Genomic DNA, 23488 nt, shown 5'->3' with positions numbered 1-23488 from the left:
TCACAGAAATAGGTGCTGGATACAACTTCTATTGGAGAGATCTTTTCTCTTGTGAAAGACAGTTATCACAGATTGAATGTGTAATCAACCAGCACGAATATCTGTGAAGCAGGATACTACTAGACTTTCTAGAAGGTCTCACATCTCTTCCCTGATACAGTTTTTTTTTCTTTAATTGCATCCATAGTGTCCCAAAAAGCCTTCATGGAGACTGGTTGCAGTTTCTTAAAAAAGGAGCACACTGCTCCAACCTCTCAGAAAAAGAGCTCTGGAAGTGACCTCTTTCTCATGTCTTTCTGTCTGCATGGAACTCCCTCTTCCTCGAGAACACTACTTTCCCTATCTACATAGCCATTCCGAAATCACATCACCTCCTGGAGGCCTTCTCTACTTCATTTGTAATTACATCAGTTTCATACCACCTAAGCACTTAAATACATATGACCCCCCAGAACACTCATGTTCATATATTTATTCTTTATTTCTTCTTCCTATCTGTAATTTATTTTAGTGTTTATCATCCCTGCTAGATTGAAATTTTCTTTATTCAACTCTCCTAAGTGCTTACTACAGTGCTATGCACACAGTGAGCATAACTACTATTGTTTGATTGGTTGACTTCTGCTTCTTCAGAAAATTCCATTCATCCAGAAAATAGTTTTAACCTTTTCTGGATTAATGTAATCTACCTATTCATCAATCTACCTAACTCTCTCTCTCTGCATATATATATGTACACGTGTGCATATGTGTGTGTTTGTGTGTGTATATATATATTCTTTTTGGTAAGGCCCACATGCTGGATTCCCAGGGTCTAAAGCCATTCTTTACTTCCATCCATGATACTGCAGAATTACTATTAGGCCTTAGCTAAACCCGTCATAACATGGACTCGTTTGCATGTAAACACCCAATGCTGTAACCATGCAGGCAAATTGCAAGGTACAATGAATAATAAGCTTGACAGAGAATAACAAATATGTAGAAGAATCTGACAGACACATTATCAAGAGTCAACCCTTTGTTTTAATTATGAGTTAGCACGGATTTGTTGATAAAATCCCACCCTCTTATCTGAGACAAGCATCTAACTTTTTGGGTATTAGGGATTTTCTAATCCCTATTCTAATGAAGGTGCAGAGAGAAGGTGAAAATCTGGGGCCACTCAAAAGTGTCATTTTTCTTTCCTGTGAAGCGCAATACCACTAGACGCTCTAGAAGGTCTCACTTCTCTTCCCTGATACATTTTTTTCTTTAATTTGAGCCATGTGTTCATGCTGGCTAAAGATTTCCCACAATTGGAAGTTTTCTATCTGTCTATTCCAGACATCTTTGGGTTTAGATTTCATAGTGCTGAGCTAAAGCTGCAATATGGATTCACAAAAGCTTATCTCTGAAACCAAAGGCATGTTTTCCCCCCAGAATGTCAATCAGACTCAAGCTTAGGGCTGCCGGCTTAGCCAGCAACTACAAGGTTTGGAGCTCCCTCCAGATCAGGATGCTGGGGTCCATGGAGCATTGGATTGGTGTGCCTTTACCTTCCCTCCCCAGCCACCATCACGGGGAAGAAGATTTGTTCCATGGAAGTAGGCTGGGCAGAAGCCTGCCTTCCCAATTTCTAAAACGTTGGGATGCTTATGGCAGTTTGGACCTAGGGTAGCCCTGCCTGAAGCAGTGAGGAGCCTGAGGACTCCTCTCTCCTAGCAGTAATATATGGCTACTCTTTTTGTTGTTGGTTTATTGCCTTTTGCTGAATTTACCCTATTAACTTCTTATCCTGTGTACTGCTCTCCCTTCTTTTAACCCTGAGGGTTAAAGACCAAGTCGAAATCAATATCTTTGTATTCTTCCCCAGTGCTCTTTACGTTGTATGTGCTTAAAAATGCCCATGTAAACTAACAAATAGATAAATAAATTCATAAAATGAAAGAGCACTGCACAGAGAGGCTACATGGCTTACTGAATAGGGAACAAAGCTGGGCTTAATTCCCACCTCTTTATTTTTAGGTCCCTCCACTGGTCCTAAATTTCCTTATCCTTAAAATGGACTTATTATCTAAACTATGCCGCTCACAAGGAAGGACAAAGGAAAGAACTTGTATCTACCCCAGCACTTAGTACCACGCTTGGTACATAGTAAGCACTTAAATAAAATTTAAAAACAAAAGAACCTTTGAAAGTACATTTAGTTCCTTCAAGAAACTCATGATAGGATGACCCATTAAAATACTGTGGTGAAAAATCTCAGTGGTGACTGCAAAATCCCTTCTGGTGACTGACAGCCTCATAGTTCCCTTTCCAAATGGAAAATTTTACTCTGCTGCAATGATCTCAATGCCTGAAAGCCAGTGGACAAATAGGTGTCTTTCACATTTTCTCACTGGAGTCTGGGGGAAAGCACAGTGGTGCAGATTGTATTTGGAACCAACTGCATTTACTACTGAACATGTCTTCAGTGTTAACTTTGGAGTCTAGACCATGCTTTGGGAATATGAGGATGGAGGAGGAAAGGGAGAGTCTTCAATAACTGTATTTTTGGGGAATGGATCTGGGGGATCTGAATAGAAGATTGGTGGAACAGAGGCTGCATGTATTGTGTTAAAAAAAATTAACTTGCTTTTTAGTTGAGAAAAAATAGGTTTTGCATCATTTTAACACTATCTTCCCCAAATAAAAAACATTTGTTTCAGTTGGGACTCAAGAGGAACATTGTAACATCAAAGACGGATGGTACGTTATCCAATTTTCCACTGAAGACACTACTCAATCCACTGCTACTCTTCTCTCATACGCAAACCAATGACAATTGGACACATTTTACAGCCCATACTGGCCATAGGGAGTCGGGAGCACAATGAGGCGGTTTTTTGCTTTTTGTTGACCTGGATCAAAGGAGTTATTTTTTGTTGGTATTTGTTAAGCGCTTACTATGTGCAGAGCACTGTTCTAAACGCTGGGGTAGACACAGGGGAATCAGGTTGTCCCACGTGGGGCTCACAGTCTTCATCCCCATTTTACAGATGAGGTAAACTGAGGCACAGAGAAGTTAAGTGACTTGCCCACAGTCACACAGCTGACAAGTGGAAGAGCTGGGATTCGAACCCATGACCTCTGAGTCCAAAGTCCGTGCTCTTTCCACTGAGCCACGCTGCTTCTCTACCTTATTGCTAGAGAGCAAGACCATAGTCTCCGCAGGAATCTTGAAATCCCAAGGAGGTCTGGCTGGAGAAGGTTCAGGATGGAACCATGAACTACAAGCCCCATAGTGCAAAGGGGGTTATTTGGCCTACATTTCCCAGAAACCCCTGGACTTCCTTGGAAGGGACTGACTCCTCTGCCAATAGTGGGAAGGCCCCACCCACTTTGGGGGTGTTATTTTTTCTGAAGGAGAAGCTAGGAAAAGGCAGCTAGTTCAGTTTTGGCCTTGCTGTGGAGTGAACACTGCCTAACTGCTCCCTTGAGACCCAGCCAGAAGACTTCTCCATATGGTTAAAGTAACCCTCTCAGCACTTAGGGTGAGTTTATTTGAGGCCTATAGCTTAGACTAAACCATGTTTTCGGCCATTTCCCCAAGCAGTCTTTCAGTTGCAGCTTCATGACCAAGAAACGTGGTATCTGATTTCTTCTAATCAGATTATTAGCTTGGTTTTGCTTGTCTTAAACCTCGAGGTTTTAAATATTACCATGTAAACCTTGATTTTGATATTTTCAGTTGTCGTTCTTTCCAATTTATGGCCCTGATTAAATCCTGACTCTGATCTAATCTTGTTTTGGAATCTGGCTTAGCCATCACGGTTGCTGGAGACTTTAAAAAACCGTTGACTGGCTCTTGACAGGCACCTTAATTCCGTATCTTCCCGAGTTAGTCCTAAATATCGAATAGCTTTTGTTGACCCAGTTAAGCGGCCCCAATTTCAATGTTTGGAGGAAAAATCCTATGAGTCGAATAGTTAACTGAGGTTAAGATGCCCCATGGCCAGGCCTGGTTTCTGACCTACTCAGCATGTGAAGTAAGCCTGCTCACCAGAGTGTAATGTCATAGTAAGTTTGTGGGATGGGGGTGGGGATTAAAAATTTAAAAGCATCTGGACTGAAGTGGAAGTAGGATTTGTGTTAACAGGGATCCAGGAGCTGAATACAAAAACTCCAGTGGCAGGTTTGGGGTCCTCCCTGAGAAACTTTCTAGATAAAGGAGTTCAATGGCATCCATATGACATCATTACATGTCCCTGTATATGTACACAATATAATGCGATGACATTGTACAAAACCGGAGGGGACAGCAAATTTTTCCCCTTCTCAGACAGCCAAGAATCCGATCCCAATCCCATTCATGGTACATCCTGTTTTAGCTACTGTTATATCCAGACCTAAGCAAGGTATATGTGGCTATCAAATGAAAGTTCTTATGGCAAACCATAAGCTGGTTATGGGCAGGGAAAGTGCCTGCTAATTATGTTGTTTTGTATTCTCCTAAGTACTTAGTACAGTGCTCTGCCCATAGTAAGTGCTCAATAAATACCATAGATTAATTGATTAATTGATAAAACAGAAAAGTGCTATAGAAAATCATGGAATACTTATCCATAGTCCTTATGGAAATTAGTTGTAGGTTAAGCCACTGGGACAGCAGAAACTCTACTGTTCCTATGGATACTCTGGGCAGGGCAGTTGACTCAACTTCTTTTTCACTAGGCTTAGTTTACTCTCTTGCTTCTGAAAAGGTTACTGCTTCAGGGCTGAGCTGGCATATTCCTCGACTCTCAGTGAAAATTGTACCTGAAGCCGTGGGTTGGTTCCTATGTTATCACTTTCTTAACAGAGTGTCCAGTCACAAGCAGAGAGTAACAAGTCTCAGAAGAGAATTCTCTCTGTGAGTGGGAGCAGATTAGAATGAAGCTAGCACAGAGGACACTTTGGTATCCAACCATCCCAAACTAGCCCCTCCAAAAGATGAAATCAGTAGGCACTGCCTGAAAAAAAAATGACTCTCAGTAAATCCAACTCACAACTCAAGATAGGGTTAACACAATGATTACATTAGACCTTCCCCCCTCCCCTACTGGAGTCAAATATTATAATCTAGAATTCACTTACCACCCTGAAGCAGACAGCAGGGTAACAGTTTGGGGCTTCTCGCCTTCCAGGAGACCCCTTTATGTAGTGGGAAAAGACAAGATTTTTTTGTCTGAGATTGTGTCTTTGTATAACCCTTTCGATTGGACTAATATGCTAATTGGTAGTTTATGTTGGGGGTGAGGGGAGGAAGGGGGAATAGGGTGTGTGTGAGTGAGTGAGGGTTACCCATCGCTGGCTCCCTCATTTTAGTGCCAATTTGCCAACAATCTGGGTAGTACCTTGAGGGTTTCCCAGAACATAGAATCTGCCCCTTCCTCTCCACCCAAACTACTACCACACTGATCCTATCCCACCTTGACTCCTGCAACAGCCTCCTCGCTGTCCTCCCTGCCTCCTGTCTCTCCCCAGTCCAGTCCTTACTTCATTTGGATGCCCAGATATTGTTTCTAAAAAATTGCTCAGTCCACACATCTCCCCTCTCCTCAGAAAACCTGCAACAGTTGCCCATCCATCTCTGTTTCAAGGAAGAACTGCTTAACATGGGCTTAGAGCCCTCAATCAGCTCCCTCCTTCCTTGCTTATATCACTGATCTCCTACTCAGCCTTCACACTTCTCTAACACCACCTTTCTTACTTGCACTTGCTCAAGTCCTCCTCCTGACAGGGAAACTCCCTACCCCTTCATATCCAACAGACCACCTATCTCACCATCTTCAAAACGCTCCTAAAAACACATCACCTTCAAGAGGCCTTCCCTTACTAAGCACTCCCTTTTGCCTCACCTATGGACTTGGGTCTGTACCCCTTAAGCATTTTGATATTTGCCTCACAGCACTTCTGTTCATTATTTAGTATTAAGTGTCCTTGAGGTATTTCCAATGCATAGCGACTCCATGGATATACTTTCTCCAGAACATCTTGTCCTTTGCCATTATCCACAACCTTTCTAACGGTTCTTCCGTTATCGTTGTTTTGGTCTCTATCCATCTAGCTGCCGGTCTGCCTCTTCCACGTTTTCCCTGGACTTATTTTAGCATTAGTGTCTTCTCCAGATAATTAGTCCTTCTGATTATTTGTCCAAAATATGCTAAACTAAGTCAAGTTATTTGGCCTTCTAAAGACCACTTTGGTTTAATGTGCTCTAAAATCCATTTGTTTGTTTTTCGGGAAGTCCATGGTAGCCGCAAAAGCCTTCTTCAACACCACATTTCAGAAGAATTGATGTTCTTTTTATCCTGTTTTTTCACTGTACAGCCTTTGGATCCATACATTATCACTGGAAACACCATAGAGTTGACAATTTGTATTTTTGTGGCAATCATTGCATCAGCATATTTCATGACTTTTTCCAGGTTCTTCATAGCAAGTCTTCCTAACATTAAACTTTGGCATATTTCTTGGCTATTAGTTCCTTTATTATTGATTATCGATCCCAGGAGAGAAAAACTGTCAACTATTTCAATCTTCCCTCCATCCACTACAAATCTGTTAAAACTTTCAGTGATCATGATCTTTGTTTTCTTGACATTCAAATGTAGGCCCATCTTTTTGCTCTGTTCCTTAACATTTAATAATAAGCCCTTCAAATCTTCTTCACTTTCTGCTAGTAGGGTTGCAACAGCAGCATAACAAATGTTTCATTCATTGAATTGTATTCATTGAGTGTTTACTGTGTGCAGAACACTGTACTAGGCACTTGGAAAGTACAATTCAGCAAGAAAGACAATCCCTGCCCAGACTGGGTTTACAGTCTAGAAGGGGGGAGACAGACATTAAAGCAAGTAAACAGGCATCAATATAAATAAATAGAATTATAGGTATATACACATCAAAACAAGTATACATCAATATAAATAAATAGAATTATAGATATGAACCTATATACACAAGTGCTGTGGGGCGGTGGGGGGTGGCGGGTAGAGCAAAGGGAGCGAGTCGAGGTTACGTGGAGGGGAGGGGGAGCTGAGGAGAAGGGGGGCTTAGTCTGGGAAGGCCTCTTGGAAGAGGCGAGACTTCAGTAGGGCTTTGAGGGGGAATTGTGATTGCTTGGTGGACTTGAGGAGGGAGGGCATTCCAGGCCAGAGATAGGATGTGGAGAAGCAGCGTGGCTCAATGGAAAGGCACAGGCTTGGGAGTCAGAGGATGTGAGTTCTAATACCGGCTCGGCCTCTTTCCTGCTGTGTGACCTTGGCAAGCTGCTCAACTTCTCTGTGCCTCAGTTACCTCATCTGTAAAATTGGGATTAAGACTGTGAGACCCACATGGGACAACCTGATTACCATGTATCTACCCTAGTGCTTAGAACAGTGCTCGGAACATAGTAAGCACTTAACAAATACCATAATTATTAATTATTATTATTATTTGGACTTGGGCCAGGGGTGACGGTGGGACAGGGGAGAATGAAGCACAGTGAGAAGGTTAGCCCCAGAAGAGCGGAGTGTGTGGGCTGGGGTGTAGAAAGAGAAAAGGGAGGTGAAGTAAGAAGGGACAAGGTGATGGAGACCTATGAAGCCAATAGAGAAGAGTCTTTGTTTGATATTCCTTCCTCCAGTCTTTACTCCCCATTCATCTTCATCCATTCCAAGTTCTCTCATTAGGTATTCGGTGTAAAGGATGAACAGAAAAGATGATAAGATACATCCTTGTCTTTACACCCTTACTAATGGGAAACCAATCTGTTTTTCTCCATATTCTGTCCTTATTGTAGCCTCATGTTTGTCATACAGCTTCCATATCAATGCAATGGAATGGTCCGGCATGCCCATTTTCCTTAATGTGCTCCAGGGTTTCTCATGATCCACATGGTCAACGGTCTTACTATAATCGATAAAGCACATGCTGACTTCCTTTTGATATTCTCTTGTCCTTTCAATTACCCAGTGGACATTAGCAATAATATCTCGCGTCCCTCGTCCTTTCCGGAATCCTGCCTGAACACTGGGCAATTCAAGTTCCATGTAGGTCTCCGTTCGACACTATATAACTTTTAGCAGTACCTTGCTGGCATGTGAGATCAAGGAAACTGTATGATAATTGTCGCATTTAGTTGTATCTCCTTTCTTCAGTATTGGAACTTCTGTACATAGCCGTAATTTTTAAAATGTTGATCTCATTCATTCATTCATTCAATAGTATTTATTGAGTGCTTACTATGTACAGAGCACTGTACTATGCTCTTGGAATGTACAGTTCAGCAAGAGATAGAGACAATCCCTGCCCAATGATGGGCTTACAGTCTAATCTGGGGAGACAGACAAAAACAAGACAACATAATCACGATAAATAGAATCAAGAGGATGTATACCTCATTAACAAAATGAATAGGGTAATAAAAATATATACAATTGAGCACAGTGCTGACGAGAGGGGAAGGGAGGAGGGAGGGCATTCCAGGACAGCAGAGGACATGGGCCAGAGGTCGACGGCGGGATAGGTGTGAATGGGGGACAGTGAGGAGGTGAGTGGCAGGGGAGTGGAGCGGGCAATAGAAAGAGAGAAGGGAGGTGAGGTAGGAGGGGGCAAGGTGATGGAGAGCCTTGAAGCCCAGAGTGAGGAGTTTTTGTTTTGTGCAGAGGTTGATAGGCAACCACTGGAGGTATTTAAGAAGGGGAGTGACATACCCAGAGCGTTTCTGCAGGAAGATGATCTGGCAGCGTAATGAAGAATAGACTGGAGTGGGGAGAGACAGGAGGAAGGGAGATGAGAGAGAAGGCTGACACAATAATCCAGCCACAATATTATGAGAGCTTGTACCAGTACGATAGCCATTTGGATGGAGAGGAAAGGGCAGATCTTGGCGATATTGTAAAGGTGAGACTGGCAGGCGTTGGTGACGGATTGTATGTGTGGGATGAGTAAGAGAGCTCCCATCTAGACTGTAAGCTCCTTGAGGGCAGAGATCGTGCCTATCTACTCCACTGTATTATACTCTCCCAAGTGCTCAATAAATACCATTGATTGATTGATTGATTGATTGATGAAGGGAAGGAAACAGAACTGAGGGCCAGAAAATGTCATACAGGCAGATGTGCTAGCATCAGGATATCTGAACTGTGTTGGGAAGCAGTACTAGTGATTTACTTAATGGTTTATAGCCATTTTAAATCTGGACTGCAGGGCAAAATCCTTGCTAATCATCACTGTCATCATCATCAATCACATTTCTTGAGCACCTACAATGTGCAGAGCACTGCACTAGCTATAAAAAAAATTAATGATCCCTACCCTCAAGTGGCTTACATTCTGATGGGTAAACCTTTACAATTAGGTTAGCATCTACTGTTTGTTCTGCCCTGTGCAAATTCAGGTAAAAATATGAATTTCTAAAAAAATTTAGTCAGCCCACATAGACCCAGCTATTTGGTGATTTCACTTATAAGGAAAAGAAAAGAGTAAAGAGTCAGGGGTAAAATTTTCAGTGCATGCCATTGCTGGGTAGAATGTCTTTGTTTCCCTCCCACTTTTCTCTTTAGTTTGATTGCAATGTTTTCAAAAAGTGAGAAAGATTAAGAACTGCCTTGTGGGTGGCAGAGCTTTGGGTCTCAATATGCATACAAGGTAAAATACCTTTATTTTCCAAAGGATTCCAAAATTGCTATGAATAGAAAATTATATTGCTTTCTTTCAAGGAGTTTTCCGACTATGATATCATTCACTCTGTTCCATTTCATTGTAATCATTATCTATGAAACGTTTATTGCTGTTCATAGGCAGAAATGGTACTGAGGGCCTGGTTTTTATTAGAGATGCATCTGAAAAAAGGCAGTGTAAAGTGGATCTTTGTGAAGCCATGAAAAGTGAACCCAGGAAGAAAGAAGTTGGGTTCTGGGCAAAATGAGAGCAAATAGCTTATTTAAATTGCAGAAATGAAAATGGGATTTTCAAAGGTCAGGCGAAAAGCTAATCCTCACCCCTCCCCTGCTCACATGCACCTACCCTTCTCCCACTCGAAGTATCACTGAGCACTTAAGCTTGTGAATTGAAGACATAACTACATAACTGTATAACTACATAACTACATAAAAGGAATCCTGATGTCAGTCCTTCAATCAATATAATTTTTTGAGCCCTTAACTGCATGCAGAGCACTGAACTAAGTGTCTTGAAGTGTTCACTATAACAGAGTCGGTAGACACATTCCCTGTCCAGATTGAGCTCACAGTCTAAATCAACTTCTTACATCTTATATCTACACAGAAAGATGAGTGTTAAGTTCCAGATAAAAGAAAATTACCCAAATATGAATTAGTGCTAAAAGAACCGTGTCTGTATGGAGAAATTGGTCACAGAGAGCAATGAGTGTGAGTGATAACATCTGTAGAATGAGGCATCGCAACCCTCCCCGAACCCCCACCTACCTCCCACTCTGAAATTGGTGTCTGTGATCCTGGAGGCCCACGAATCAAATGTGGAAGTAAAGAGTAGCAGAGAAGCAGCACAGCCTAGTGGATTAGAGTGTGGGCATGGGAGTCAGAAGGACCTGGGTTCTAATCGTGGTTCTGCCACTTGTCTGTTGTGTGACCTTGGGCAAATCACTTAACTTCTCCATGCCTCAACTATCTCATCTGTTCCTGGCACAGAGTGAGCGCTTAACATAAAAAAAGAGTAAAGAATGTGTGAAGATGAAGGAAGGGAATGAAAGACCAGAGAAGAGGTGACAGAAAAGAATGGCACAGGGCCACGAGGATTGGTGAGGCAAGGATAACCAAAAGAGAAAGCAGGGAGTCAGAGGAATGCAAGCTCTTGCCTGAAGACACATAGCCAGGCACTGGAAGTCAGGTCCAGAGACCTGGCTCCAGATTTCTGCTCTAGCTCCTCTTCCTTCAGACTACTATTGAGAAGAAAAAGTGTAAGATAATGGTCACTCCCCAAACTGGCCACAAAACCTAAAGGAACCATCAAAGTGTAGTCTAGTAATACTTGCAACTTTTTTACCCTTGCTGAGGAAGCGGAGATCCATTTGCCTTCATTGTCATTTTTTAAAGGCATTCATTAAGTGCTTACTATGTGCCAAGCACTGTACCAAGCATGAGTGTAGATTCAATGCAGTCAGGTCAGACACAGGCCCTATTCCACATGGGGCCCACAGTGTAATAAAGAAGCAGAAAGGTCACAGGGCTGGGAGTAAGAGGACTTAGGTTCTAATCCCAACTCCGCCACCTGCTTGCTGTGACCTTGGGCAAGTCACTTAACTTCTCTGAGCCTGTTTCCTCATCTGTAAAATGAGGATTCCATTACCCGTTCTTCCTCCCCCTTAGCTTGCGAGCCCCAAGTGGGGAAGTGCTTGACAAATAGTAAGCACTTAATAAATGTCACCATTAATATTATTAAGGCATCAATCAGTCAGTCAATCAATCTTATTTATTGAACACTTACTGTGTGGAGAGCACTGTACTAAGCACTCGGAAGAGTACAATATAAAAATAAACAGACCCATGATGAGCTTTCAGTCTCCCCAACGGTAGTGGGGAAGCTCACTGGCCAGAAAGAAGAAAGGGCCGGGAGGAATCAATCTTAACATGAGTTTGTAGGCAGAAAGGCTGGGCTAAGAGAGGCTGCTGCTGTCATCTCTGGAATTCTCTCTTTTATGAAGGCTCACCCTGGAATACTAGGGATTGAAGGTGTAGTGTTAGGCATGTCTTTCCCTCTCTGCTCGTGAAAAGATTAAGATCCCTCTGTGTTGCACTGGATTGCTATACTCCACTCTGGAAGTGAGAATGTATTTTAATGGTGTTAGCGGGCACAGAGTTTACTGAGAGCTGCCTGATGGTGAGTGAACGCTACCTAGAGGATGTGCTTCTCTTTCTAAGTTTAATGTCATTGGGTCTTCTTTGCAATTGTCTGACCATTGTAGTTCTCCATGCTTTTATTGCTTTTCTTCCTCAGCAGTGGCATCTTGCTCGTAAAGGTCAGCCTTCTTTGCAGAACTTACTGCAAGATACCATGCAATTAGCTCAGAAAAGAAAGTATAAGCTGTCATGTTTAAACAGGGCTTTGTGTCTGTAGTACTTAAAGCACTGTATGTGGGAATAGCCAATATTAGGTGAGATATATGCAACTGATCCATTAAGGAAACTTCATGAGGAGGTCATTTCCCTGGAAAGGCTGCTCATTAAATTTGGTAAACTGGCAAATGTTGCTGACTGATTCTTCACAATGTAAGAGGCCACTGAGAAGTGGAGGAGCAGCGTGGTGTGGTGGATAGAGCAGGGGCCTGGGAGTCTCCACTTTTCATTCATTCGTTCAGTCGTATTTATTGAGCCCTACTGTATGCAGAGCACTGTACTAAGCGCTTGGAATGTACAATTGAGCAAAGAGAGAGAGACAATCCCTGCCCACCAACGGGCTCACTTGTCCTCTGGGTGACCTTGGACAAGTTACTTTGCTTCTCTGTACCTCAGTTACCTTATCTGTAAAATGGGAATTGAAACTGTGTGCCCCTCGTGGAACAGGGACTGTGTCCAACCTGATTTACTTTTATTTACCCCAGTGATTAGTACAGTGCCTGGCAAGTAGTAAGCACCTAACAAACACCACAATTATTATTATTGATCTGAGAACAGATTCAGTTTTGCTGGTGGAGAAATAAATCTCCATGTTTTACCTCTTTAGCAATTAAAATAGTATGTTTATTCGATCAGTGGTATTTACTGTGCACAGATTGTAAGCAGAACACTGTACTAACTACTTGGGAGAGTGCAATAGAGTTGGTATTCAGACTTCCATTGCCGGAAGGCGATTCTGAGTGCCCAGCCAACTGGGGTAGAGCTCTGCAGGGAATGCCAACTCAGGTGATGGAGGGAAGGAGGGATGTAGAAGGTAACTAGAAATTTACTGGAAGCCACAGCTCCCCCTTCCCTCCCTTCTACCCTGCCTGATTGTCTGCCTTCTTCTGTCACAGATTTGTTCCCAGAATGTCAGTGCTCTTAGCTCTTGATTTTTCCCTCCTAGTGGATAGGTTTTTTCTCCATGAAAACAAGGTCACAGAACTGCTTCTGACTCAATACCTCTCCCCAGAGCTGAAGGGAGCTTATCAATTCAAGTAAGAACATTTTAAAAAGCTTTGGCAACCACCTTTTACATTGTTTGCTGTTCACTCTGTTAGTGAGGTTAAAGCTCATGAATACTTCCAGGATAAAATTCCTAGACACATTATGCTTTTGATAAGTCCTTCTTATTATAATATATTCTCTAATGGTAATAATAATCATTATTAATTATGTATTTGTTGAGTGCTTATTATGTGCCAAGCACTGTTCTAAGCACTGGGGTAGATGCAAGGTAATCAGGTTGTCCCCCATGGGGCTCACAGTCTTCATCCCCATTTTACAGATGAGGTAACTGAAGCACAGAGAAGTTAAGCTACCTGCCCAAGGTCACACAGCGACAAGTGGCGGAGCTGGGATTAGAACCCACGTCCTCTGACTCCCAAGCCCATGCTCTTTCCACTAAGCCACGTTGCTTCTGTATTTGTTAAGCACTTACTATGTGTCAAGATCTCCAAGTGGTTATAGGTGTAAAATAAATCTCTGTGGCAACTCTGGAAGGTGGAAGATAGTTGTGATCATTATTGCCATCAGTAGTTATTTAAGCGGACACTGTATTAAGCAGTCGGGAACATTCACCAAAAGTGGAAGACATGTTCCCTGTGTTTGAAGAGCTTACAGTCTAATAGAGACAGAGGCAAACACAGATCATATACCAGAGCTGAAAAGACAAAAAAAAAGGAAAAAAATTCTAACTAGAAAGTCAGCAGGTACAGCAGGGCTTTCCGAAGAGGGGTGGAGGTTGTGGCACAGGCCCTGGAAAGGTTGGTGAGTAGATGGTGGCAGTCAGAGCCTGTTGTGCAAGTGTGGAGAAAGATGGGCCAAGGGGGTGCCTAGAGTTTGAAGTGTGCACTTTACTTAGTCTTCTTGGTCTCCTTCCAACTTGCTCTGATGATATGGAAACATACAACTGGTATGTCTACTTGGCCTAGGAAACGAAGACATTCTAATTGACCTACATATGTCTAGGCAAGGCAAAGTAACTGGAGATTTGGAAGTTTTCTGATTAATTTGCTCACCACAACCAGATGACAAACAGTATTCCAATTTGAGACCTACCTGATTTGGCTGCCTACAGATCAGTCAATTAGTCAATGGATGGCATTTCTTAAGGGCTTACTGTGTGCAGAGCACTATACTAAGCACTTGGGAAAGTACGATAAAATAGAGTTGAGAGATAGAAATAGAGATTAAATACGATTGAATGAATGGAACAAGTGCATAGTTTATGCAGGGGGGAAGGCGGGTAGGGGAAATGAGGTCTCAGTCATGTGATTTTAAGAGGGTTTTGAAGGTGGGGAGAGTGGTGGTGTGACAGATGTGAAGGGGGAAAAGAGTTTTGGGCCTGAGGGAGGCCATGGGCAATGGTTTGGCAGTGGGATAGATGAGTTGAAGTACAGTTGGCATCAGCGAGGTAATAACATAAGAGGGAGCAAGCTGATTAAGTGCCTTAAAGCTGATGGTAAGTTTTTGTTTGATGTGGAGGTGGATGGGCAGCCACTGGAGATGGTGGGAGAGAAGCAGTGTGGCTTAGTGGATAGAGTACGGTCCTAGGAATCAGAAGGACCTGCGTTCTAATCCCAGTTACTTCATCTGTAAAATGGGGATTAAGACTGTGAATGTGTCCAACCTGATTTGCTTGTATCCACTGCAGTGCTTAGTACAGTGATTGGCACATAATAAGCACTTAACCAATATCGTAAAAAAGCGGGGAGATACGGATTTACCTTGTCGGAGAAATTATCCAGGCCGCAGGTTGAAGTATGGACTGGAGAAAGGGATTGAAAGGAGGCAGAGAGGTCGGCAAGGAGACTGATGCAATATTCAAGGCAGGACTAGAAGTGCTTGGATCAGCATGGTAGCAGTTTGGATGGAGAGGATGGAGAGGTAAGATGAGGATATACCAAAGATAATTGTTACTGCCTTTTTCTTTCCCTTTTATATCATCCCATCCAGTACTTCCCCTCCACCCTTCCTTACCTCCATCACTCCTCACCCAAAGTCATCTCTACAGTGGTCGCTTGCCTTTATACCGGAATAGTTGCATCCTAAACAGTGACATACAATCCCATTGATCCTCAACACTTCCAAAACCAGCAACGTTCTCAGCAGCTAATGGGATAAGCCTTCCAAGTGCTTCAGAGTCCTTGCCTCTCAGTCTCTCTCTCAGTAATGCTTGGCCTTGTACAGTGGGGGCTTATTAGTACTGTTGTGGTTTTAGACCACAGACACCAGCTATTAATGAAACTCCACAGAGTATCCTGGCTAGACTCACAGAGGTCAAGCAGAAATATCCGAGGGCTCAGAAGCGGCCTGGCTTTCTGTGCACTACTACTTCAGAGCCAAGAGGCTGCTCATTTTCATTCAGGTTCCTTGATACAGGCTTTTAGGGATTGATACCATCTCGGATATGAGTTCACAGACAAGAGAAACACCTGGCCAACCTTCCTGGAAGGGAAAATGATAGAATTGTATTTATTCATAAAGATTTCCAGATATAAAGGTTTAAACTTCTGCAGATATGTAACACTCCTTGCTTTTAGCCTAAAGCCAGCATTATTCGGGCATTTTATTTCTAGTCCCGTATACATCCAGAAAAAGAGATTAATCATTAACAATATTGAGCCAGAGAAACCTGATAGAATTCAGTGAAATTTTCCTCTGCAAAAAAAACAAAAACAGGCTGTTTTTCTCTGATTAAAACTGTGGTTTTTACAACTTTGCCTTGCCTTCCTAACAGAGTGGCTGAGAACAGAACCAGTTAAGTACTTTTAAAACCAGTGACTTGATCACCAATTGTTGTTATCACAAAAATGGCTACAGAGGGTATGGGAAAAATTCCAAGAGGGTTATGTGTGGCATGTGAATTATCTGGCTTTCTGCATTGATATCCAATGCCCTCTATCGACTAAGATAGTAGACTTTTTCAGAATTTTAGACTGGCATGTAAACCCTATACAGTCAGCTCTCCTGAACAGACAGTTTCCTCAAACAGTCCTAGTGATTTCTGTGATGTTCTTATGTATAATTTACTTTAAGGTCTGCCTCCCGTGCCAGATGTTAAGCTCTTTGAGGGCAGGGATCACATCTACTGATTCTATTGTACATTCCCAAGTGGTCAGTACAATGGCCTGCACACAGATGGCACTCAATAAATAATAATAACGGTTTTCATTGAGTATTATGTGCCAAACACTGTAGTAAGCACTTTGGAAAATGTAAGAAAATCAGGTTGGGCACAGTCCCCATCCCACGTGGCTCTCAATCTAAGTGGGAGAGAAAACAGGTATTGAATCTCCATTTTACAGATGGAGTAACTGAGGCACAGAGAAGTAAAGTGACTTGTCCAAGGGCCCACATCAAGCAAATGATGTGTTTTCACTTTTTCGGCTGGACTGCCTGTTTTATAAAATGCCCTAGGTAAAATCGAGACTGGAATCCAAGTTTCCTGATTCTCAGGTCTACACTCACACAAACACACATCAAACAGGAATTGGGATTACAACCTCAGTCCTCTAACTCCTAGGCCCAAGCTCTTTCCACTAGGTCATGCTGCTTCCCTATTCCATCAATCGATCATATTTACTGAGCACTTAGTATGTGCAGAGCACTGTACCAAGTGCTTGGGAGAGTACACTATAACAGAGTGGGTAGACCCGTTCCCTGCTCACAATGAGGTTAGAATCTAGAGTGGGAGACAGATATTGAAATAAATCACCAATATGTACATAAGTGCTGTAGAGCTGAGGGAGGGATAAATAAAGGGAGCAAGTCCAAGTTCAAGGCTGATGTAGAAGGGAGTGAGGGAAGAGGAAATGAGGGCTTAGTCAGGGAAGGGATTTTGGAAGAGATGTGCTTTCAATAAAGCTATGAAGGTGGGGAGAGTGATTGTCTGTTGGATATGAAGAGGGAGGGCATTCCAGGTCAGAGGCAGGAAGTGGATGAGAAGTTGGCAGCAAAGTAGACAAGACTGAGGTGCAGTGAGTTAGTTGGTAGTAGAGGAGCGAAGTGTGCAGGCTGGGTTCTGGTAGGAGAGCAGTGAGATGAGACAGGAGAGGGCAAGGTGATTGAGTGCTTCAAAGCCAGTGGTAAGAGGCCTCTGATGCGAAGGAGGTTGAGAAACCACTGGAGTTTCTTGATATGTGGGGAAACATGGACTGAACGTTTTTGTAGAAAAATGATCTGGGCAGCAGAATGAAATATGTACTGGAGTGGGGAGAGACAGGTGGCAGGGAGGTCAGCAAGGAGGCTGATACAGTAATCAAGACAAGATAGAATAAATCTTTGGATTAATGTGTTTGCTGTTTGGATAGAGAGTTAAGGGTGAATTTTAGTGATGTTGTGAAGGTTGATATAGCAATAGATTGAATATGTGGGTTGAATGAGAGAGAAGAGTCGAGGTCCTGAGTGATGGATTAATTGATTGAAATTAATGCTTAGGAGCTTTTGTTTGACATGAGATATAATTGACAGTCATTGGAGGTTTTTGAGAAGGGGAGTGATGTGTTCTGCATAATGTTTTAATAATATGATGTGGGCAACTAAATATGACATAGAGGCTTGAGGTCGGTGATAATAACCATAATAATTATGGTACTTGTTAAGTGCTTACTGCATGCCATGCACCGTTCTAAGTACTGGGGTAGATTCAAGTTAATCATGTTGGACACAGTCCCTGTCCCACGTGGGGCTCACACTCTTAATCCCCATTTTACAGATGAGGTAACTGAGGCCCAGAGAAGTTAAGTGACTTGCCCAAGGTCACACAGCAGACGTGTCAGAACTGGGATTAGAACTCAGGTCCTTCTGACCCTCAAGCCACTAAGCCATTCTGCTTCTTGGCCAGTAAGAGGGTATAACGGTCATTCATCCATACAGTGATGAGGACTTTTGTAACTGGTATTGAGCCTCCACCTTGTGCAGAGTAGTATTCTAGGTTCTTGGGAGGTACAGAATAAAGAACTGACCCATTTACTGCTCAAAAGGAGCTTACACTCTAATGGGGGAGACAATGCCAATTCTGATCTTGGTCACTTGGGTGGTTTTGAATGCAATAATTAAGCATTTTAAGGAATTGTGGTTTTAGTACATGTTAATCTCAATTTATCTTTGCTAAAGAGTATGGACCTAAGACTCAGGAAACTTGTATTCCAGCCTCAATTTTACCTAGGGCCTTTTATAAAGGTGACAGTCCCAGCAGAAAATCTGAAGAATAACTGGCTAATGTACGTGACGAAGCAAGCTGCAGCCTTGGTGTTATGCTGTGGTCACTTCAACCATAAATTTCTTGCATGCAGAAAGCTCTGTGTGCACTTTGGCGTGTGCTGCGCCCCTCCCCATCTACTCACCTATTGCACTCTGTGCCTCAGTGGGAGCATGACTGGCAGGGTGAAAAGAGTGCTAGCCACTAGTACTGGAGTCAATTCCTTTATGGAGGTCTTGAAGGCTCAGGACCAAAAGTAAAACTGGGGAGGAAGGGAGTAAGCAGCAGGGTACGTAGCTGATGGCCAGGTGATGATTTCCTACTTGAGGTGAGGAGGGAGAATAAGGAGGGGATGGGAAGGGGTTGCTTTCTCCTTTGCAGTTCGCAACCTCAAATGGGAGAATGTGAGCTCAACAATAATGATGCCTCTTGTTTCTCTAGGACCATCCAAGAGGATCTCAGAGGGCTTTAATATTTTCTTGTTTTAAATTAAATCTAACCATACTGAAAAATTTGAACCTAACCATATAGTAGCAAGATCGGCCTTCCAAGGATGGGCTGTTTGGGGAAGAAATGGGCCAGTCAATCAGTCGATGCTACTAAATGAGCTTTTACTGTGAGAAGAGCATTGTCTTGTTGTGTCTTATGCTGTCGAGTCATTTCCGACCCATAGTGACACCACGGACACATCTCTCTCAGAATGTCCCGCTCTCCATCTGCAGTTATTCTGATAGTGGATCCATAGAGTTTTCTTGGTAAAAATACCAAAGTGGTTAACCATTTCCTCCTTCCACACAGTAAACTTGAGTCTCTGCCCTCGACTCTCTCCCATGCCACTGCTGCCCAGCATGGGTGAGTTTTGACAAGTACAATACAATAGAGTGGGTAGACACGTTCACTTCCCACAATGAGCTTAGAGTCTAAAAGGGGAGACAGAAGTGAAAATAGATAACAAATATGTACATAAGTGATGTGGGGCTGATGATGGCATGAATATGAAGTGCTCAAAGGGCAGGTGCATCAATAAATCAATTGTATTTATTGAGCAGTTACATTTACCATACTAAACACTGGGGAGAGAACATTATAACAGATTTGGTAGATATGTTGGCTGCCCACAAGGAGCTTAGTCTAGAGAGTGAGACAGACATTAAAATTAATTATGGATATGTATATAAGTGCTGAGGGGCTTAGGGTGGGGTGAATAAAAAGTACAAATCTAAGTGCAAGGGAGTAGGGGAAATGAGGGCTTAGTCAGGAAAAGCCTCTTGGAGAAGATGTGATTTTAAAAAGGCTTTGAAGGTGGGGAGGGTGATCGTCTGTCAGATGTAAAGAGGAAGGGAGTTCCCGGCTAGAGGCAGGACACAGGTGAGGGGGCGACAAGATAGAGGAGATTGAGGTATAATGGGTAGGTTGGCATTTGAGAAGCAAAGTGAGCATGCTGGGCAATCAAAGGAAATCACAGAGATAATGTAGGAGGGGACAAGATGATTGAATGCTATGAAGCCAACGGTAAGGAATTTCTGTTCCATGTGGAGGTGGATGGAAAACTACTGGAGGTTCTTGAGGAGTGGGGAAACATGGACTGAATGTTTTTTTTAGAAAAATGATAGGGGCAGCTGGCATAACCACACAAATCCATTGCAGGAGATCAGGGACGGTGGTTAGCTCACTCTTTGTGTTGGCTCAGAGGAAGATGTTTCTATACTTCTGTCCTACTTTGACCGGCCACACCCTTCAGAGCAGTCCATGTGGTGAGGAAGGGAGACAACAGAAGGAAAATCAAGGACTTTGATGCTTGGTGAAGGGAAGCCAAGGACTTCTATAAACCATACCTTTTTCCATCTAATCTACTCCATCCACCTGACACTCTTGGATCTTGGCTGAATCCTTCCAACCTGCCTTGATTTCTACTCCCCTATCATTTGACCTGCAATCCCAACTCGGTGTGCTTCTCTGTGCCTCAGTTACCTCATCTGTAAAATGGGGTTTAAAAACTGTGAGCCCCACGTGGGACAACCTGATCACCTTGTGCCCCCCCCAGCACTTAGAACAGTGCTTTGCACATAGTAAGTGCTTAACAAATACCACCATCATCATCATCATCATTATAAATAGGGTCAATTTAATTACTGCCCTTCTGACAAGGGAAGCAGACAGGGGTTTGAGCAGGGGATTGAGCAGATGCAATGAGCAGCAGAGGAAGGAGTCTCAAGGAAACATGAAAAATGAGACTACAGATTAGACTAATTCTGTTCCTACATTTACCCATGATTTTTTTTCCCTCTCTTAATGGTCCTTCCCCATAAGCCTATCAAACAGCAGTCTTCAGACCTCCTTAGGGCCCCCTCTCTGTCCAGGCTGCTTCAACTGAACAAGACGTAATGTGGTCTAATGAAAAAAGCATAGACCTGGTCATCAGAGAGCCTGGGCTCTAATCCTGGCTCTGCCACTTGTCCACTGTGTGACCTTGGGCAAGTCACTTTACTTTTCTGTGCCTCAGCCACCTCATCTGTAAAATAGGGATTAAGATTATGAGCCCCATGTGGGACAGGCACTGTGTCAACCCAAGTATCTTATGATCTATCCCTGTGCTTAATACAGTGCCTGGCAAATAGTAAGTGCTTAACAAAGACCATTTAAAAAATATCATATCAGAATATGCCTTTTTAGTTGCTATGCACACTTTCTTCCTCATTTGGACAACTTGATGACATTTCTGCCATTGCTCTTAAAAGAGTACTCATAAATGCCAGAAACCTAGCTATGCAAATATAATCCTAATTTACTTAAACCTTTAAACCACTATTACTATCTAGTAATAAAGGCAATATTTAAATGTTGGTTCCTCAGCAAAAGGATGTGCAAAACATCCCCTCCATTGTACCAACAATTGGAAATAATCTTTTATTGGTACCTTTCTGGACTTTTCAAGGCAGGGGTGAGAGAATATGCCATACAATAACTGTCTTTTCTGAAAATAGGAAGACAAGGAAACACCTTTCTTCCCTCTCTAGTCCAACCAGTGTCTCTGAAAAAAAATGGTGCTCCTTTGCTCATAATCTAGGAAATTGAAAAATGCTGCAATGTGTTTGCTTAAATATACAGGAAAGCCAACAACACATTCCAACAAAACCATCTTCTCTGTGGCACAGATAAGGTAACAAATCCTCTAATTGTTCTTGAAATGAATTAAATCACCCATTTGTGATTTTCACTCAAGACAGTTTTACTTCATACATTCAGTCTATCGTTCACACAGGGTATGTGCCCCTGAACAGCATTGTCTTGCTTCTGTTTCCTTTTCTCCTCCCCTGGAAAAAATAATGAATCTCACAGTGCTGTTCTTCAGCCCAAAACTGTAGATGAAATCAATCAATCAGTAGGAGTTATTGAGTGCTTACTGTGTGCAGAACACTGTTCTAAGTGCCAGCTCAGTTATAGTGTATTCTCCCAAATGCATAGTGTGGTGCTCTGCACACAGTAATGGCTCAATAAATATGATTGATTTGATTGAGTTGGTAAACACGATCTCTGCCCACAAGGAGCTTACAGGCTAGAAGACAGACATTAAAGTAAATCACAAATGGGTAAGTACTAAGGGCTGTGGCACAAACATTGAAGAGCTTAAAAACCAGTCAAGGCAGAGTCCAGCATTTTGAAAGAATGTTATAGTCATTTAAAGGCTACAATGGGGAAAGCGTCTGCTGAGATTTAAAAGCAAACTGTGGTTAAACTTTTTACTATAGAGAATAATTGCAGGTATGTTATCCTACATTTACAAGGACTGTATGCCAGCACATGGTCCAGATCTGCCTTGAGGTCAAAGATTCAGCAGTTTCTCTGCCATCCATGTAGTTTAGAAATATGTTTCAAGGTACTGTACAGTACTATACTGTGGGAAAAGGACAAGGAGTGATAGGTACTTGGTTGAATACATTTTTACATTTGAATTCACAAATGCAATCCAGAAGCAGAAAATTCATTAGCTAATTTTCTTTATCTGGTGGCTATCCGTTTGAAATATGTTTCAGATTTCAAAAACCAACACACATTATATTAGTATATTATAAGTAGTCAATTGAAAGGACAAAGTATATATCACTTTGTAAATATTTTGTTCAATTTGCATTACATTAAGAAGTTATTACGTAGTAAACTATCTCCCATCATCACTTACCTTACTAATTTATCACATTTCTCACCTAGAATGATATTTTATATTTTATTAACTCAGTTCATAACAATGACAGCACAAGGATACGCAAAACCTCCTGCTTTCTGAAGTAGTAAATAAAAATGACCAATACATACAACTGTTCCGAATACTAAATTCCATTCTACTATTCATATGTCATAACAAGAATTATCACTGTCCACTGGAGACTACTAAAAATTATCCCTATATATCATTAACATATTTATGGAAGAATTTCACCTGCTAATTTTAAAGGAGGTGCTTTGAGAATTCTGAGGAAGATATTACAATAAATATATTACTCCTCTCAGAGTTTATTAAACACTGTACCAAGTGCTTGGCAGATGTACTCCCTGACCACAAGAAACTTATAGTCTAGAGAGTGAAGCAGGTATTAAAATGAATTAAAGATAGGGGAAATAACAAGGTATAAGAATATGCACATAAGTGTTGTGGGGCTGACAGTGGGGTGGATATCAAGTGTTTAAAGGGTACGAATCCAGGTGCATAGGCGACACAGAGGGAAAGAGGGTAGAGGAAATGAGGGCTTAAGTCAAGGAAGGCCTATTGGAGGAGATGTGAATTTAGGACTGCTTTGAAGGTGGGGAGAGTGGTGGTCTGTCAGATATGAAACGGGAGGGAGATCCAGGCCAGGGCGAAGATGTGGGTAAGGGATCTGCAGAGAGATAGAGGAGATCAAGGTACAAAGAATAGGGCTGATAGACTGCCTTAAAGCCAATGTTAAGGCTTTGTGGAAATGGATGGGCAACCACTGGAGGTTCTTGAGGAGAGGAGCAAATTTGTGAAGACTTCCATATTTTTACATGTCTGTAATCTATTTATATTAATGTCTGTCTCCCCCTTTAGTCTGTAACCTCACTGTGGGCAGGGAATGTATCTGCTTATTGTTATACAGTTCTCTCCCAAGGGTTCAGTACAGTGCTTTGCACAAAATACTCA

General features: G+C 42.3%; 1 protein-coding gene across 1 annotated transcript in view; it reads left to right on the top strand.

The window, feature by feature from the left end:
- Positions 1–3369: 3369 nt before the first annotated feature.
- Positions 3370–23488, top strand: part of LOC103170756 — a 36267-nt gene continuing 16148 nt past the window's right edge. Inside the window, exon 1 of the mRNA XM_029051288.2 lies at positions 3370–3515. The gene's annotated coding sequence lies outside the window, so the exon portion shown is untranslated. The remainder of the gene's footprint in view (positions 3516–23488) is intronic.

Source organism: Ornithorhynchus anatinus, chromosome X1, assembly GCF_004115215.2.
Source record: "Ornithorhynchus anatinus isolate Pmale09 chromosome X1, mOrnAna1.pri.v4, whole genome shotgun sequence".
NCBI classification, from domain to species: domain Eukaryota; kingdom Metazoa; phylum Chordata; class Mammalia; order Monotremata; family Ornithorhynchidae; genus Ornithorhynchus; species Ornithorhynchus anatinus.
Note: the sequence above shows the minus strand (reverse complement) of the source record. Positions and strands in the feature narration are given on the sequence as shown.